This window comes from Aphelocoma coerulescens, chromosome 4 (genome assembly GCF_041296385.1).
Source record: "Aphelocoma coerulescens isolate FSJ_1873_10779 chromosome 4, UR_Acoe_1.0, whole genome shotgun sequence".
Lineage (NCBI taxonomy): Eukaryota > Metazoa > Chordata > Aves > Passeriformes > Corvidae > Aphelocoma > Aphelocoma coerulescens.
Window position 1 is genome coordinate 79,487,816 of NC_091017.1, and position 17,753 is coordinate 79,505,568.

The following is a 17,753-nucleotide window of genomic DNA, read 5'->3' on the forward strand; positions in this document are numbered from 1 at the left end:
ATACAACTAAGATAAAGTCCTCAAGATGAGCAAACTCATGCAAAAGTCACTGCTGTAGCATAATCATGGAATCCCAGAATGTTTTAGATTGGAAGGGACCTTAAAGCCCATCTAATCTCACCCCTGCCGTGGGCAGAGACACCTCCCACTGTCCCAGGCTGCTCCAAGCCCCATCCAACCTGTCATTGGACTCTGACAGGGATCCACGGGCAGCCACAGCTGCTCTGGGCACCCTGTGCCAGGGCCTCCCCACCTTCACAGGGAAGAACTTCTTCCTCACAGTAAAGGTTTTTATTCTAATAATTAAAACACAATTAAAAAAAAAAAATCAAATTATTAAAATAATTAAAATTACCTAACCTCAAGACTAAGACAAGAGAAAACTATGAAGGAAAAGCTGATTTCCCTCCTTCAACCCCATTTCCCCACATCAGAAGCACTGAAAATAAAACCTAGAATTGTGCTGGATCCCAAATGACACCAGCACTTCCCCACTGCTTCCAAACCATCAGTTTGGAAGCCTTGTGATACTACCAGAAACACACTGGAGCTCCAATCTTGTTCTTGCCTCTAAGTTTTTCCAGCTATTAAATTAAAACTGAAAACATCCCAAATGTAGGTCCCTGCATATTTTCCTATTTCTTTATTCCCAGCCTCATCTGAGAGACCACAAAGCAGAATTTATTCACTGCATAACCTCAGCTTTATCTCTGCTGAACCAACCAGCCAAGCTGCACTATGAATGTCAACACTACTGTGTACCTTTACTACAAATTTTTCCCCCATTCAAACTTCCTGGGTAAAACAAAGAATAAAAGATGTTATTATTATTATAATTACACTGAATGGGGTGTGTTCTTCACACAAGCAGCACATTTTGTGCTGTTTGACAGCACATTTTTCTGTGGCATTGTTCTATTATCTCTGTATTATCTTTGATCTCTGCTTTCACACTGCAACAACTCCAATCTTAGCACTCCTATTTCTTTGAACACCTTCCCCAGTGCCAGTAACATTACCACGACAAAAGGCCAATTCATGAGGTCCCCTTGAGGTCCCCCATACCCACTACTCGTACCCAAGACATCGGCCATGCAGATGGTGGACACTACAACAGCTGTCTATTAATCTAATCCAGCAGTTGCACTCCGCAACTGTTCCCTATCTGTTCCCAAATCCACTTATTGGATCTTGGCCTAGTTCATTGAAATAAAGATAATTTAGCTGGAAGTGTTTGTAATGATCAGAAAAACCGGAGCCTCATCCTTCACTGGTGATCCTAAAATTCTCCTGGGGTTTGTGGTAGGGAGCTGTCTTACGCCAGGCAGGAAGAGACAACAGAGCACGGCGGAAGCAAATGCATTTCACGCATCACAAACCATCTCACTGCAGCAGAAAAAGAATGTATCAATCCCTCTCTTTCCCTGGCACACAATGAACCCCTAAAACCTTCGGTCAAGAGCCCTTGCAAATGTCTTACCCCAAAACTTAACCCTCTGCAAGACAAAAGGACAAAGAAGCCACATTATTGCAATGGTCAAAGAGAATCATCAAAGGCTCACGCACACAAGGTCTGTAAGATGATTTTTCATCCCTTTCCCAAAACTAGAAATATTCAACTACTCAATGGATCTCAAGCATCTGAGCAATCAATTAAGTTGCAGTACAGCACACCTGTGACCCTTGTAAATAAGGCCTCATAATTCAAATTCTTTAAAGCCCACATGCTCAGAATTGACAGACATCAATCTTCTCCTCCAGTTGGAGAGCCCTTCACTCTGATAAGCTTTCAAGTTGTCAGGCCTACATTTAAGACCAGGAAAAGCATTCATTGGCAGAACATGTGCTGTATTGTGAGTGAAAAGAGGTTAAGCAACTGACTTAGCCTTCAGGCCAGCAGGAATCAGAAATAAGTGGAGCTTAAGGCCATCCCCATGGAGCAGAGGACCATCAACATGCTGCACTGTCACACAAATGCAAAACCACCAAGTTGCTATGAGAAATGTAACAGCAGCAGCAGCAATCCCTTCCGCTTTCCAATGTCATATATGAAACTGCTGTCCAATTCTTCCTAAGCACTAAAGCCCAAAATAATCCATTGAACCCTCAAGAAGCCCATTTAGAGTCTGATTTAGCTCCAAACTTGCCACCCTCCATCACTGCTGATTTCTAGGCCAAATGCAGAGCTCAGAACCTGGTAGTCGCACTTACAGAAAAGCTCAAGCCAAAGATCAGTCAGCGTTGCAACAAAAATGAAAATACTGAGACATTCTATAAATAAATATCACAGCCTGACCCACTTTCCTAACAGGGATTGAAATAATTCCTTTTATTTCCTTCCTGACATCCAAAAATGTTAAGCTACTACGTAGCAGTGTTACCTGCTAGGAAAACTGATCCCTAAAGAAATACAAGTAGTTAGGAAAAAGATTGCTGTTAAGGTTAACTTCTGTTTCACCTGGGCCTCAAAAACAGATTTTGACACACATCCTCAGATACAGATCCTTAAAACAGTCATAGTATGTTGATACAATATTGCTGCTAGCTATAATTTTCTTGCTTCTTTCTAAGCCCGTGGGATACTTTTCTCTCTCACGAAGAGATTAGAAGTTCTGTAAACTATGAACACCTGTGACCTTGTAGAACTTTGTTTATGGTACAGTAGAAAAATATTTTGACAATGGATGTTTAGGATTTTAGCCAATCCACCCAGGGGGGTGGCTGATCCTTTGTCCAATTAGACTATGAAGAAAAAAGTCTATAAAATAATTTGTAAAATAATTAAATAAATCAATCTTGCTGCACAATTCCTGTCTGCTGGATCTTCTCTCCTCTCCTCCCTACAGCTGTGGGATACAGTAATAACAGTACATCCCAAAATCCAGAAAAGCATTTGTGATCCTACAGAATGACAAATCCTTGACATTTTAAAGCAGGTCTTTGGCTGAAGGAACACCATAAAGACACACAAAGATCAGGGAGTTGATAATGAAAATACGGTATTTACTAATGAAACCAATTCTCAGCCAATATCATAATTTAATGACACCTTGATCAACGAATAAAGAAGATGTTCTCAGGGATGCCACAAGCAGTAAAAATAATACAACAGCAAAGGAGCCCTTTCAGCATGAAACAGTAAACCTGAGAGAACGAGGGAAGTGTGGTCCCCCAGTAAAAGGAGTCTGTATGTTTGTATCGCACAAGGATATTCTGTCTGTCCCAAAAATGTCCTTCTCCTCACATGTGTTACTGTAAAGAATGAAAGGCATGTAAATATTTTTCTCGAGGAGGGCACAGAGAAGAATTGCATTGAGGGGAGAAGGAGAAGTCCACAGAGCACCAATAATAAAATAAACCAACAATTTATCACTACAATCTCCTACAATCTATTCAGATAATTCCGTTTTCAACTTCATTTCAGTGAAATCTGCTCCCAGACATACTCCCTTCAGCCACACGACCTCTCTCCTAACAGTCCCTCCAGCACATCCACCTGAGGGATTTTGGACAGGCACTCAAGCAGGATTGTGATTACTGGCTCAGAGAGCACAGCCCAGGTCAGCACTAGTGTTGGCCCAAGAATCCAGCTGAGTTTCCAGCTCTGTTGCTCCCATGAACAGCTGATGACACCAAGCTGAGTGGTGAGGGTGACACGCCTGAGGGGTGGAATGGCACCCAATGGGACCTGGACAGGCTGGAGAGGTGGGACAGTGCAAAACTCATGAGGTTCATCAAGTGCAAAGTCCTGTACCTGGGTCAGGGCAATGCCTGGTATCAGAACAGGCTGACGATGGAGAGCACCCCAGGGGAGCAAGACTTAGGGGTGCACGTGGGTGAGAGCAGGACATGACCCAGCCCTGAACCCCCTGTGCTCTTGGCTGATCCCCAGCATGGGCAGCAGGAGAGGGGAGGGATTCCGCCCCTGTGCCCCCCTCATCTCTCCTCAGGTGAGACCCCACCTGCAGAGCTGCCCCAGCCCTGGGGCTAACAGCAGAAGGATGTGGAGCTGCTGGAGAGAGCCCAGAGGAGGCTCTGGAGCTGCTCCAGGGCTGGAGCCTCTCTGCTCTGGAGGCAGCCTGGGAGAGCTGGGAATGTTCCCCTGGAGAAGGGAAGGACACAGGGAGAGCTGCGAGTCCCTTGCAGGGCCTAAAGGGGCTCCAGGAGAGCTGCAGAGGGACTGGGGCCAAGGCATGGAGGGCCAGGAGGCAGGGAATGGTTTCCCAGTGGGAAAGGGGAGCTTGGGGTGGGATGTTGGGAAGGAATTGTTGGCTGGGAGGGTGGGGAGGGGCTGGGCTGGAATTGCCAGAGCAGCTGGGGCTGCCCCTGGATCCCTGGCAGTGCCCAAGGACAGACTGGATGGGGCTTGGAGCACCCTGGTCTAGTGGATGGGGTCCCTGCCCATGGCAGGGGGTTTGGAACTATATGTCTTTAAGGTTCCTTCAACCCAAATCATTCTAGGATTCTATCTTTTAGCACCTGCAGAAACAACTGGAAATAAGCACCCAACTTCACAACATAAATAAGCAACACTTATGTTTGCCAATATCCAGGAGACAGAAAGACGGGAGCAGAAAAGCTGTCTCCTAATTTCTGGTTTTACAGGAACTTCTCATTTCCACATACATATTGGTACAGAATTGTAAATACTTCCACAAACACTTAATCAGTTCTTCTCCCTTCCCTTTTCCAGTTCAAGCCAGCTGTTCCTCCATTCCACAGACTGTTGTGCTAAATTCATTATCACAGCAAGAAAAAGAATTATTTGCAACCCCTTGCAGAAAAGCACGAGTGGCATTTTCCCCAAATGACTCATGTTAATGAAAGCAATTTCACACTACATAGAAAAAAAAAATGAGCTAAATACCAAACACTTCAAGGATCTAATGAAGACAGGTGTACACAGTTGGCTTCCTTCAGAAGTTACCCTTTGTTAAGCAGAAAAAAATTCAAAAATAAAGAATAATCCAGATGACCTGAACTTAGACAGGACTACAGTGGCATACAAAAAACGTGAATACCAAGCACTCGTCCAGCTGTGTGTTCTCACTCACACCTATGGGATGGGAAGTCACCTGCAGCACTTTATACTCAAACACACAGCCAAAATCCTGGCTTAGCAAATGGAGAAAAGGCCAGACTTCATGTAGCTTTGATTAAATCACCTTAATCCCTTCAATGAAAACTTTCTACTGCTTGCACATATCACTTTAACCATATAGATTACTCCACCAGCCAGTCTAAGCTTTTCCAGCAGCTCCTGGGAAGAATTAAATAAACCCACAGTGGTCAAACCATCCCAGTGTTTATTTAAGTGCCCGAGCAAATAAACCAAATGTGAAAGTCATCCAGTAACTCAACAGCTCCAAACTCAAGGAGATGAAGAGTTGGAGAGACTTTCAAATGCCAGAGTGTGTTTGACAGCGTCACTGTGACCAGTCTAAATCCCTTAGGGAATGGGGTGGGTTTAGGCACTATAGACTGCTGTGTCTTATTAAATGCATCTGCACAATAAACTTTACAATTCAGGTCACGTATTCCTAACCCACCAACAGAAATTCTTGGCTATTAAAACACCAGGCCTTGACTCCTTACCTGGGCAGAAGCAGCAAGAAAAGTTGGGTTTGGAAAAAGAAAATTCTTCTAAAAAGTAAAAACAGGCTGGGAGAGCTGGGGTGTTCACCTGAAGAAGAGAAGGCTCCAGGGAGACAGTAGAGCCTCTTCAAGAGCCTGAAGAGGTTCCAGGAGAGCTTGAGAGGGACTTTGGACAAGGCCTGAAGTCACAGGACAAGGGGGAATGGCTACACACTGCCAGACAGCAGGGAGAGATGGGATATTGGGAAGGAATTGTTCCCTGGGAGGGTGGGGAGGCCCTGGCACAGGGTGCCCAAAGCAGCTGTGGCTGCCCCTGGATCCCTGGCAGTGTCCAGGGCCAGGTTGGATGGGGCTTGGAGAAACCTGGTCTAGTGGAAGGTGTCCCTGCCCATGGCAGGGGGTGGAACGAGATGAGCTTTAAGGTCCCTTCCAATCTAAAACATTCTGGGATTCCATGACTTTTTAAGCACACTTTAATCAAGCAAAGACTATGTGAAACCATTTTATTTTTGGAACAAACCTTGAAAACATAGAAACAATGCACTCATTGGCACATTACACAGAACTTGTGGTTTATGTCAATGCCACCTTAGCAACAGTCTCGCTACAATACCTTTATAATCCAAGACCTCTTAGCATTTCTTTCTAGGATAAGTAGCTCTGGAGTGTTTGTCTACAAAACACTTTTGATTCAGGGAAGGTCACACCGCAGCCTCCCAGTTCCTTAATTGTGGAGGCAGATGTTCCTGCATGGTGGGTTTTTTTTTCTCTTTTCTTGTAGCAAGGCAATGTCTAACATGCAGATCTCTTGATAATCACTACAAAGAAACTCTTCCTTCAAACAAATCAAGAGCACAAAACAACAAATCCAACAGATGAATAGACCAACCAAAAAAATACCACAATTGTGGACACCCAACTCAGCCAGCAAAGACCTAAACACCCTGAGGGAAGATGTAGCTGCAAAAATCATTGCTTACATCCCTAACTCTGCCATATGCACCTTTCCTATTGCCTCCAAAATGACTTTGAGAGGAGCTATTCTGGGGCGGCAGTGGGAAAAAAAGAAATTCCATCTGCTTGCAACAGATTTGTGACAACAAAAACAAAGACAGTGGCTCAACACTAGTTACGCAAAGTTTTGAAATAACTCCTCACTTCGCTACCAAGCTGAACATGACTGACAGGCCACCTCTCCACAAAACAACTCTAAAAATAAAGTCCCAACTTCTTATTTAGGATTCAGTGATCACCAATTCTTTCCTTACATCCACAGGAAATGGCCCTAAGATGAAGGAGGGTTTAGATTAGGTATTAGGAAGAAATTATTTTCTGCAGGAGATACGAGGCCCTGGCACAGGGTGCCCAGAGAAGCTGTGGCTGCCCCTGGATCCCTGGAAGTGTCCAAGGCCAGGCTGGACAGGGCTTGGAGCAGCCTGGTCTAGTGGAAGGTGTTCTCACTCATGGCAGCGGGATGGAATAATATGATCTTTAAGGTCCCTTCTAACCCAAACCATTCCATGATTCTAAAAGCCTGTTTGCACTTACAAGGAATTGTGCACAAAATACTGCTGTGCTTGCCTTAGTTTATTAAGAAAAACAGGAAAAGAAAGGGTTTTGCCTCGTTCCATTTTCCCATTTAGCTTCCTACATTTTCATTTCATTATCTCTATTCAAAACTAAGATGGCTTAAAACATTATTTAAGAGAAACACCGACCATCCCCAGTCCGCACCCTTAGACCCTGCAAGGAAAAGTTCATTCCTGCCTTAAAATTGCTTAAAGAAAGAAATGATACTTCACTATACCCTATGACAGAGCACTAGGAGAACCACTTATGTGGAATCCTCCAGAGCAGAAACCCATAACCCACTTCACAGAGTGCTCCTCTCCGGCACACTCCAACACAGCTGCATTGTCCACGCCTGGACATCGTGGGAAGCCTTTCAAGGTGTTGATGCAACTTGGGTAATCTGCCAGGCTCTTTTCCTCTTAGATATATTTTTGTTCCAGGCTCAAAGCCATTCTCTGCCCTGCCGTGGGGCTGAGGGACACACACAGGTATAGCACAGGTGTAACACCGAGGGCAATGTTGGTGTCAGCCCACATTTCAGATATTTAACACAATAAATACCAACCTTCAGGTCAAAGGAGGAAATTCCAGCTGAATGCGTCCCAGATCTAACCACAGATGCATCAATGCATCATAAGGTCAGAAACTTCCTCTCATCTCCTGTGCTTTAAATTAATCTGTCAGAGGTAATTTAGAGCACAAGGAATAAGAAGTGAAGCAATGATGGAGATAAATTCCTCTTAGACATATGAAAAGATCCAGAGGTACCAGTCACTGGACAACAGCTTTCAGGAACCATTTTGTTCTTATGCTAAAATTATCTGTGCAAATGTACAAATAAAAATTCATCATTTCATGACAAAAAAATTAAAAATATGTCTGCATGATATTCCCTAGGAAATTTTAAAACTCCCACATCCAATTACAGAGCCCCTCCAAATATCCCAAGTATCTGGACCACGAGTGCTTGACCAGGGGAGGATCCCATAGCCCGGATCATGTCAAAGCCCTGTTACACCTGAACACACAGAGTTGAAACCCCAAAAAGCAAACATGATTCCCAAAGCAGAGGGAAAAATGATACCCAGCTCTCAGGAGTGTCACTGCCTGAGATGAGCTCCGGGAAGAAGGTGAGCGGTCACAGTAGTCCGCAATAGGGACAAGCAAGAGCGGGTTGAAGACCTAATTTGTTTTCCCCTTCATCCCACCTGCAGGAACAGTTGCTTTCCTGCATGCCAAGAGCTCTGCAGTACTATTTTGAGCTTTTTGCATCTCATTATTTAATTTATTTACTAAAGCCTGATAGGGGAAAAAGGAGACAAAACTTGCCCAAAGAATTTGAGTTTTATTTCGATTAAGACAGGCTGTTCAAACTGGCTGAGAGTCACAGGATGGTTCCACTAATTACAATCCCTAGTTTAGAAAGAGTGGAAGCAATTCTTGGTTAGGTCCTACAGCTGCAGAACTCTTCACTTAGGGGTGAGTTTCTCGTCTCAGCAAGTTTAACAAGCAGAGTTTAAAGCACACGGCAATTCCCAAACCATGAAATGGCATTTCCCAGGAAATTAGTTGATTTAAAATTGGGCTGTAAAATGAAAGCCCCTTTACTGCTCTCCATTAGTTAAATATTACAGGTCAGAAAGCAGCAGCTGGCACAGATACAGCACAAGCACTGCCCCCAGTTAAAGGAAGGCGAATGAGAGTAAGAGAATCACAGAATCATTGGGATTGGAAAAGACCTCCAGGATCACCAAGTCCAACCTGTGACACCTCCCTCCCCCCCCCCACCTACCTTGTCAAACAGCCCAGAGAACTGAGTGCCACATCCGGTCATTCCTTGGACACCTCCAGGGATGGAGACTCCACCACCCCCCTGGGCAGCCCCTTCCAATGCCTGACAACCCCTTCCGTGGAGAAATTCCTGCTGATGTCCACCCTGAGCCTCCCCTGGCCCAGCCTGAGGCCGTTCCCTCTCCTCCTGTCCCTGTTCCCTGCCAGCAGAGTTCGACCCCCCCCCAGCTGCCCCCTCCTGTCAGGGACTTGTGCAGAGCCACAAGGTCCCCCCTGAGCCTCATCTGCTCCAGCCTGAGCCCCTTTCCAGCTCCCTCAGGAATTCTCCAGCCCCTTCCCAGCTCCGTTCCCCTCCCTGGACAGCTCCAGCCCCTCAGGGTCTCTCCAGAGCTGCCCCCAGCACTGGAGGTGCCCCAGCAGTGCCAGCCCAGGCAACGGGCACTGCCCTGGCCCTGCTGCCACTCCAGTGCTGGCACAGCCCAGGGGCCACTGGCCTCTTGCCCACCTGGGCACCCTGGGGCTCATGTCAAGCTGCTGTCACCAGCACCCCCAGGGCCTTCTCCAGCCCCTCTGCCACCTGGAGTGCTCCACGAGGTTGCTGCAACTCAAGGGCAGGACTCAGCCCCTGGCCTTGTTGACCCTCAACTCAGTGGTCTCAGCCCATCAATCCAGCCTGCCCAGAGCCCTCTGTAGAAGTTCCTGCCCTCCAGCAGACACTTCCACAGAATTTTGTGTCATCTGCAAACTTACTAAGGGTGCACTCGATCTCCTCATCCAGATCATCAATAAAATATTAAATAGGACTGGGCCAATACTGAGCTAATACCTGTTGGTATCAGCTCAGCTAACCCTAACCCAAACCCTCTAAAGCAAGGAGGCCAAGCAGCATTTAGACATTTGCCATCAACTCCATCAAAAATTACATTATTCCTCTCCCCCCCCCCCCCCCCCCCCCCCCAAAAAACTGTCTGGTATTTCAGAGGCAGAAAAGGCAAGAACTGATAAATACTGAATGCTCATTTTTAAGATCGGGACCATTAATTTTGAAGTTTAACTCAAGTCACCATTTTCTATGTGTGGGCAACAGCTTTAAGGCTGAATCCAAAAGTGTTTCCTGGACACAAACACAGAAAAGCCTTTAAAGCTGACAGGGCTTTACAGCCAAAGACAATTATAAACTCACCCACAGGACCTTTCACAACACCCCCTTTAACATCAGAGGGAAAAATACTAAATTTGCTGCTGCTTTGGAACCCAAATAAATTTGCATGACACATTTGCTATCTCAGTGAGACACAGGATTTCATGGTGTTAATGTTTGTTCCACAGTGACTAGTAAGTAATTCCCTCATGGACAAAAGCAGTGGCTGATGCATTTATTACGAGTTTGGTCCAAGCTGTCTCTCGCCTGTGATCCTCACTGCTCCATACTGAACCAAAAAGCAGACATTTTCCCAGGGCTCTCGATCCTCTTTTCTCTGGAGACAAAATTATTTCTACATGAGCAGCACTGTGATTTGTCAATAAACACAGGTTGCTCTGCCAGACGAGCCTGGAGACTCCCAGACCTCATCTAGCCACTAATTTGCTGCAGAGTACTTTGCATCCTGTCCATCCCAGTCATATTCCCACAATTCCCCAACACATGAGCAAGAGGAAGATTTTATGAGACTCAGTGTAGTGAAGCATTACTTAAAAATTACATGTTAATGCAAAACTTTTGCAAGGTTACTAACAATATCACTTGAGAACTGCATTAAAAACAATCACTTTTTAACCCCAGCAACAAATCAAAAGTCATTTATGTAAATAAATATTGGGGGGGGGAGGAAGATTAATTTGCCTTACTGAAATTTTACATAAAAACTTTAACATCACTTTTGCAAAGGTTCCACCATTCCACACCAAAAATACAACTTCCCACATTAAGTTTTATCTGAATTTTCAAAATCATTGAAAAATGCAATGGTTGAAATTAGTGTTTCAATCCTCTAAGCACATGAACTTTATCACATGAACAGTGAATACACATCACACAAGCCACCAAAACTGGGACAACACAATTTCCAGCAGAAAGCTGGAAACATAAAACCTTGTGCTTCAAACAAAAAAAAAAAAAAAAAAAAATCCCCAATATTGTAAGGAATGAAAAAAATTGACTTCCTGCAAATTAGTTTTATATATAGAAGAACACCTGAGAAGCCTTGTGAGGCTCCCAAAGGGTCATGATTGTCAGGATTCCTCAACCAGTGGGTTTGGGTGAACTTCAGCTCTGGATGGAAAGCAGAGAGGGAGATCCCCCCCCACCCTGCCCTGCTGTCAGCAGCTCTCCACGAAAAATGGTAACATACACACATTATTTTGCTCTAATTGATTCCACTTCAGACTGCTGTTCTATATTAAGAGTCTGACAAGCCTTTATATATCTAGTTAAAGTTTTATATTAAAGTACTTTTTCCATTTGAGAAAAAGCTGACATGGTGACAATTAAGAAATAAAGTATCCACCTGCTCCCAGTGAACTGGAGAACAACGTGTAACAAAAAATAATAACAAAAAATATTTCTAAAACAACTTAATAGTTTTTAAAGGGAAGATGGCACGACAAAACATTCTACAATTACTGACTCCCAGTTTCTAATCTGCATATATGTCACTAGGTTGCAGAGGGAGAGATGCAGAGGATCATGGAATGACTGGTGCTGGAGTGAATCATCAACATCTCTGGATTAAACATGAGTACTTGTTCCATTTCAAAAATTACCTTCGGTAATTGAAATAGTAATTTCAGTTTAGCACCCATAAGCACTGTGGAATGAACAGTTCTTAGACTGGTAAGAAACAGCTGCAGGCCAAGAGCACTTGCTGATTAACAGACATAAAAAACTTAAGAGAGAAATGACAGCCAGAGCCCGTAAAAATAAAACCAGAAAAATCCTCTCTGCAAACACATGATTAAAAGGAAACCAACTGCTCAGAGGGTGATGGTATTACCCAGGAGATGCTCCTACGAGTGCTTTGAACCACAGTATCATTTTTCCTCCTTCTCCTCGCTGCCTTTTTCCTTCGTCTTCCCAAATGCATTGTTGGGGAAGATGAAACAGGAAAGCCTTATAAATATGATTGCCTAACAAAAGATTTTGGGAATATGAAAACTGTGAGCGACATCGAAATGAAGGCCATCTTTGAGATATAGAGTCTTAGTTACTGAACAACTAGAAAACAATGGTATAGCCGGCTGAAGGTAATCCCCTCTTGATTGAACAATACCCTCTGCTTGCAGACAGGTCCAAGGGTCAGAGCAGACCCTACTAGCTCAGCAGAAGGGGTCCAAGGAGTAGTTTTTAGAAGTTAAAATGTAACACTCTATGGTAATGTAAGAACTCTTATAGGCTGTATGTAAATGCTATAGGATTTGTACCTTGTATTAGATTGGCTAGTGAGAATTAGAATATTCACTACAGAAGATGATTTATTGTATTGTAACAAGGACCTCGCGGCTCCTCTTAATTCAGCTCTCCTCTTAATTCGTCTCTCTTACCTCTTAGTTCTCTCTCTCTCTCAGTTTACCTCTCTTAGTAACTCTCTTAGCTCTTAGCTCTCTCGCTCACTCTCTCTCCCTCTCTTACACCTTGGGCCTGCTTGGAGCTGCAGCTGGCAGCTCTAAGCAGTGCCTCTGTACCCACGCCCTCTGCAATAAACTGCATGCTCCAAAGACCCGCTTATAGAGACGTCTCCATCCGTCCATCTCCGGCCGGGCCCGACCGAACCCACACCCTCATCACGATCAGTTTCGACAAACTGGCGCCCAAACGTGAGTGAAGGCCCGATTCAGCTTCTTCCACCAGTGGGAGACTTCTCCATGGACGGTAGCTAAATGACCAGTTATAGCCACCTGGAACGTGTCGTGAGCACGGCATACCGTTGCTGCGCAGCGTAAAAGCCGGAGCTCTATAACTCTGCCGAGGCAGCCCTCGAGCACGGGGAGCCGTTACTTCGTAGCAATTACCTGGAGCTCTCGGAGGGAGGAAATTGCCTGGCAGTCCTCGAGCACAGACGGCCACTGCTGCGCAGCGGTTACCTGGAGCTCTTTGAGGAAGTTTGCCGTGGTACCCCTCGAGCACGGACACGCTGCTAAGCAGTGCAGACCGGAGCTCTTAGGAGGGACCCAGCCGCGCGCCCGAGCACAGACGGGTATTGCTCAGCACCGCCCGCGCTGGAGCTCTGAGTGGAGACACCTGCGAGGTCCCGAGCACGGAAAGCCGTTGCCAAGCGACGCCTGAAACCGGAGCTCTGAGGAGGGACCCGACAGCAGCGTCCTGAGCGCCGTGTGGAGAGCCTGGCCAGCCCCCCACGACGGACTTCTGATTAAGGACCCTGCCCCCTGCGACATCTAGGTGAGTATCATACTGGTCAATAATGGGACAAACTCACTCTGCCCATGACAGACATCTCTATAAGCAACTTAAGTATTTACTAAGCTCCGGTCCAAGTCAATTACCTAAACAGGAGCTAAAAAACCTCTTAGAATGGACTCTGATTAATTTCCCAAATGCTGACCGTTCAGCCGTCTTTACAAGAGACTTCTGGGACACAGTTGGGGTTAAACTCTTTAATAATATCTCCCGCCGGGATATGGCTGCCGCGGAGCTGCTCCCAGCTTGCAGAGCGCTTGTGGAGCTGTTTGCTGCGAAGGCGCCGTCCGCAGCACTCACCTCGCCGGGTCCCGCTCCTGCTGCGAGCCCGCCCCTCACCGCCGCGAGCCTGCAACAGGGCACGGCCCCCGCCCCGCCGCCGGACCTCACGGCTCCGGTACCCGCGGTCCGGCTGTCTCGTGCCGCCCCGCCCCACCCCCCCGCGGTCCCTGCACCGGTCACCCCTGCTCCACCGGACCCCACCGCCCCCCCCACCGCCCCCGTCATCTCCACCCCCACGGTCCCGTTAGTCCCTGCTGCCCCGCCTCTCGCGGCTCCGGTAGCCGCGGTCCGACTGACTCGTGCCGCCCCGCCCCCCGCCCCCGCTGTCCCGGCAGCCGTCACCCCTGTCCCACCGGACCCTACGACCCCCTCCACCGCTCCCCCCATCCCCGCCCCCCCCATCCCGTTCCTCCCTGCTGCCCCGGCTCCCGCGGTCCCCGCCCTCGGCTCCAGCGTCTTCGCGGCCCCGTCCCTCGCTCCTCCCACCCCGTCCGCCAGCGCCTTCGCGGCCCCGCCCCCCGCCGATAGCCCCGCGGGGCCAGCGGCTGCTCCCCTGCCACCTACGGGTCCTACCGATCCCCCAGCCGCGCCTGTTATGGCTGTAGCCGCCATCATAGCCGGCCCCCCGCAAAGCCAGGCGGCGACCCTTCTTCCAGCCCCCCAGGTCCCCCTCGCCGCCACCGACACGGCGCCGGTGGTGGCCAACGTCCCGTCCGCGTCCGTGGGACACGGAGCGCCCCAGCCCCGCCAGCCACCTGGTGCCGGCGCTGCAGCGCCTACACAGATGGCTGCTGCCTCTCCCGTGCCTGCCGCTGCTCCAGCCCCGTCTCCCGGCACCGCCGCGCCGGCAGCCACACCAGCCCAGCCTGCAAACTCCCAGCGGCAGCACGCCGCGGTCCAGCCGCCGACTGGCCCACCGTTCGCCATGGCCCCACCGCAACATACTCCCGCCGCCTCCACGCCGGCCCTCCCGCCTCCCGCAGCCCCGGGATCATCTCCTGCCGACGGGACAGCCCTGCCACCTCCCGCTCTCCCCGACACACAGACAGCGGCCATCACAGTCCGCCACGTTGACCTGATGACGCAACCCAAGTATGCTCACACTTCTCCAACCACAGCACTGCTCACGGAACTAGCTCCGCCACCGCCCCCCACGGCTTTCACCTCGCCTTCAATAGAGCCACCCGCACCCCCTCGCCCGCTGCCGCGGAGCCAGGCCCCCGCGGCCCCGCCGCCTCCTCGCCCGCCACCGCGGAGATCGGCAGTGCCATCGCCGCCCCCGCCGGGGCCCTCCGGCACCGTGCAGCTGTATCCCTCGGCTACCGCCGCCCAGCAACATCCCTCCGCGCAGCTCAGCCTCGCCTCACAGGCCGCAAACAGGGGGGGAACGGAGGGCAATGGTCCAGCTCCGGTGGCAGGGAAGACGGAGAGCCGCTCTGCCGGAGCTGATGCTTTAAATCTAACACCAGGAAACCCTGAAAAGCAGCCAGATTTGTTTGCAATGAGCCCCAGAGTCCCGCCAGCGAGCGGCTGGGATCTTGCAACCCATAAGGAGAAAACGAGTTCTGAGAGTTTGTTAGCGCTACTTTCTGAATCAAAAAATCCTCCAAAGTGCTCAGATTATTCTCAATTAACAGATTGGCATGAAATAAGACGCCAAAGCTGTAAAGATGAAAGTCTATTAGCTAAGCCTGTGATAGCTAGCCAACAGCCTGACAGTCCTAAAACGTGGGTTCCCATCCCCACTCACGAAATTAAAGAACTAAGAAGGGCTGTAAGAGATAGTGGTATTTGCTCACCGTATCTTAAACAACTGCTAAAAAGTACCCTAAAAAGAACACATCAAACCCTAAAACGCATTTTAGATCAACAGAAAGGGGGAGAAGCCCAGGATACACCTCAAAGGAGGTTGAACAAGGCTTTGTATGTGTACAATTTTTTGAATAGCTCTGCAGAAGAGCCTGATCCTCCCATTTATAGACATTTTTTGAACAACAAAAAAGCAAAACTGAAAGAGCGCCCCCCAGTTTTGATTAAAAATCTAGACTCAGGAAAAATAGAAGGACCATACAATCTTATAATGTGGGGGAAGGGGTTTGCGTGTGTTTCCACAGGTGAAGGAATCAAGTGGGTTCCAGCAAAAAACGTGAAGCCATACCTCGCATCAAAGCCTGCCGACGCCTCCACACCAGCCAGTGACCCTGCAAGTGGAAGCCAGGAAGCAAGCACCCAGACCTGAACTGTGCAGAATCACCAGAAGAAAGTGATCTGCCAAAAACAGCTCAAGAAAAGAATGGAGTTTTCTCATTTGCGCGCGTGCATGTTGCTTTTATTCTTTTGTTTTAGTTTTTGTAGTGAAGCTTTACCTGTGAATCAACCAAAGACAAATGTCTGGGTTGCTTTGGCAAATCTGCAGGCTCCGATACCATCTGTCTATATGACACAAGCCCTGACAAACCTTTTTCAACCTGTTTAGTTGGAATACCTCTTCCAGAAGGTTTTGATAATATTACTCTTGATAAATATTGGCCATAAGACGATCATCATGTATCTCCAACTCCCAGCCATAGACACCAAACTTATATTGATAATTCTAAAATTGATAAATCTGACCTAGCTAACCAAATCACAACAGATGACCCGTCTTGGCTAGACAGTTTGTTTGATGATTGGAGCTTTGCACCTTGGCTAAGGGAACTCTGTAAAATAGGCTTGATTATTCTAGTAGTAATAATTATAGTATTAGTAGCAGTACCTTGTATACTTCAGTGTGTGCAAAAAATAACGAGTAGGACTGTATCTAATATCTTAGTTGTTCATCAGAACGGGGGAGATGTTGGGGAAGATGAAACAGGAAAGCCTTATAAATATGATTGCCTAACAAAAGATTTTGGGAATATGAAAACTGTGAGCGACATCGAAATGAAGGCCATCTTTGAGATATAGAGTCTTAGTTACTGAACAACTAGAAAACAATGGTATAGCCGGCTGAAGGTAATCCCCTCTTGATTGAACAATACCCTCTGCTTGCAGACAGGTCCAAGGGTCAGAGCAGACCCTACTAGCTCAGCAGAAGGGGTCCAAGGAGTAGTTTTTAGAAGTTAAAATGTAACACTCTATGGTAATGTAAGAACTCTTATAGGCTGTATGTAAATGCTATAGGATTTGTACCTTGTATTAGATTGGCTAGTGAGAATTAGAATATTCACTACAGAAGATGATTTATTGTATTGTAACAAGGACCTCGCGGCTCCTCTTAATTCAGCTCTCCTCTTAATTCGTCTCTCTTACCTCTTAGTTCTCTCTCTCTCTCAGTTTACCTCTCTTAGTAACTCTCTTAGCTCTTAGCTCTCTCGCTCACTCTCTCTCCCTCTCTTACACCTTGGGCCTGCTTGGAGCTGCAGCTGGCAGCTCTAAGCAGTGCCTCTGTACCCACGCCCTCTGCAATAAACTGCATGCTCCAAAGACCCGCTTATAGAGACGTCTCCATCCGTCCATCTCCGGCCGGGCCCGACCGAACCCACACCCTCATCACGATCAGTTTCGACATGCATCATGCTGACAAATAACTATTCAAAGAACCAATTACTGTTTCTCGGTCTTTCTTTTTTTATATAACTTCATCTTAACAGGCTTTTTCTGTAAGTCCCCCATGAGTGTGATGCCACCTCAGCCTCATTCTGTCACTTCATTCCCCCTGCTCTGCCCAGATGATGGTGTGATCTCTGTACCCAGGCTCCACAATGACCTAATCAGTGATGTGAGCAGTGAACATCTCTTCACTCTACCCAGGTCATGAATGAAAATACTAAATATCAGGTTCCAGCTTCAACTTCCTATCCTCTCCCTTTCTTTCACAGTGTGAGAAATACTCACCAATAAAGCTGAAAGAGGACAAAGTCATCGAAGCAAAACTATACATTAATATAAACACGTCAGCTGAGTCAGGTGCATCTCACTGAGGAGACACACCTCCCCCTAAAATGCACAAACTTTTTTATACCCTTCCCTGGCTGGCGGGGGTCCCTGTCCCCTTTCCCACTGGCTGGGTACTCAGGAACTTACATTCTTTCTGACCACCTATGGCACTCAAACCAAC

The 17,753-nt window shown here is 47.4% G+C and overlaps 1 protein-coding gene across 1 annotated transcript in view; it reads right to left on the minus strand.

Annotated features, from left to right (window-relative positions):
• ATRN (attractin) overlaps nucleotides 1–17,753 on the minus strand; it is a 159,482-nt gene that overhangs the window by 121,506 nt on the left and 20,223 nt on the right. The gene's annotated exons all lie outside the window — the stretch shown is intronic.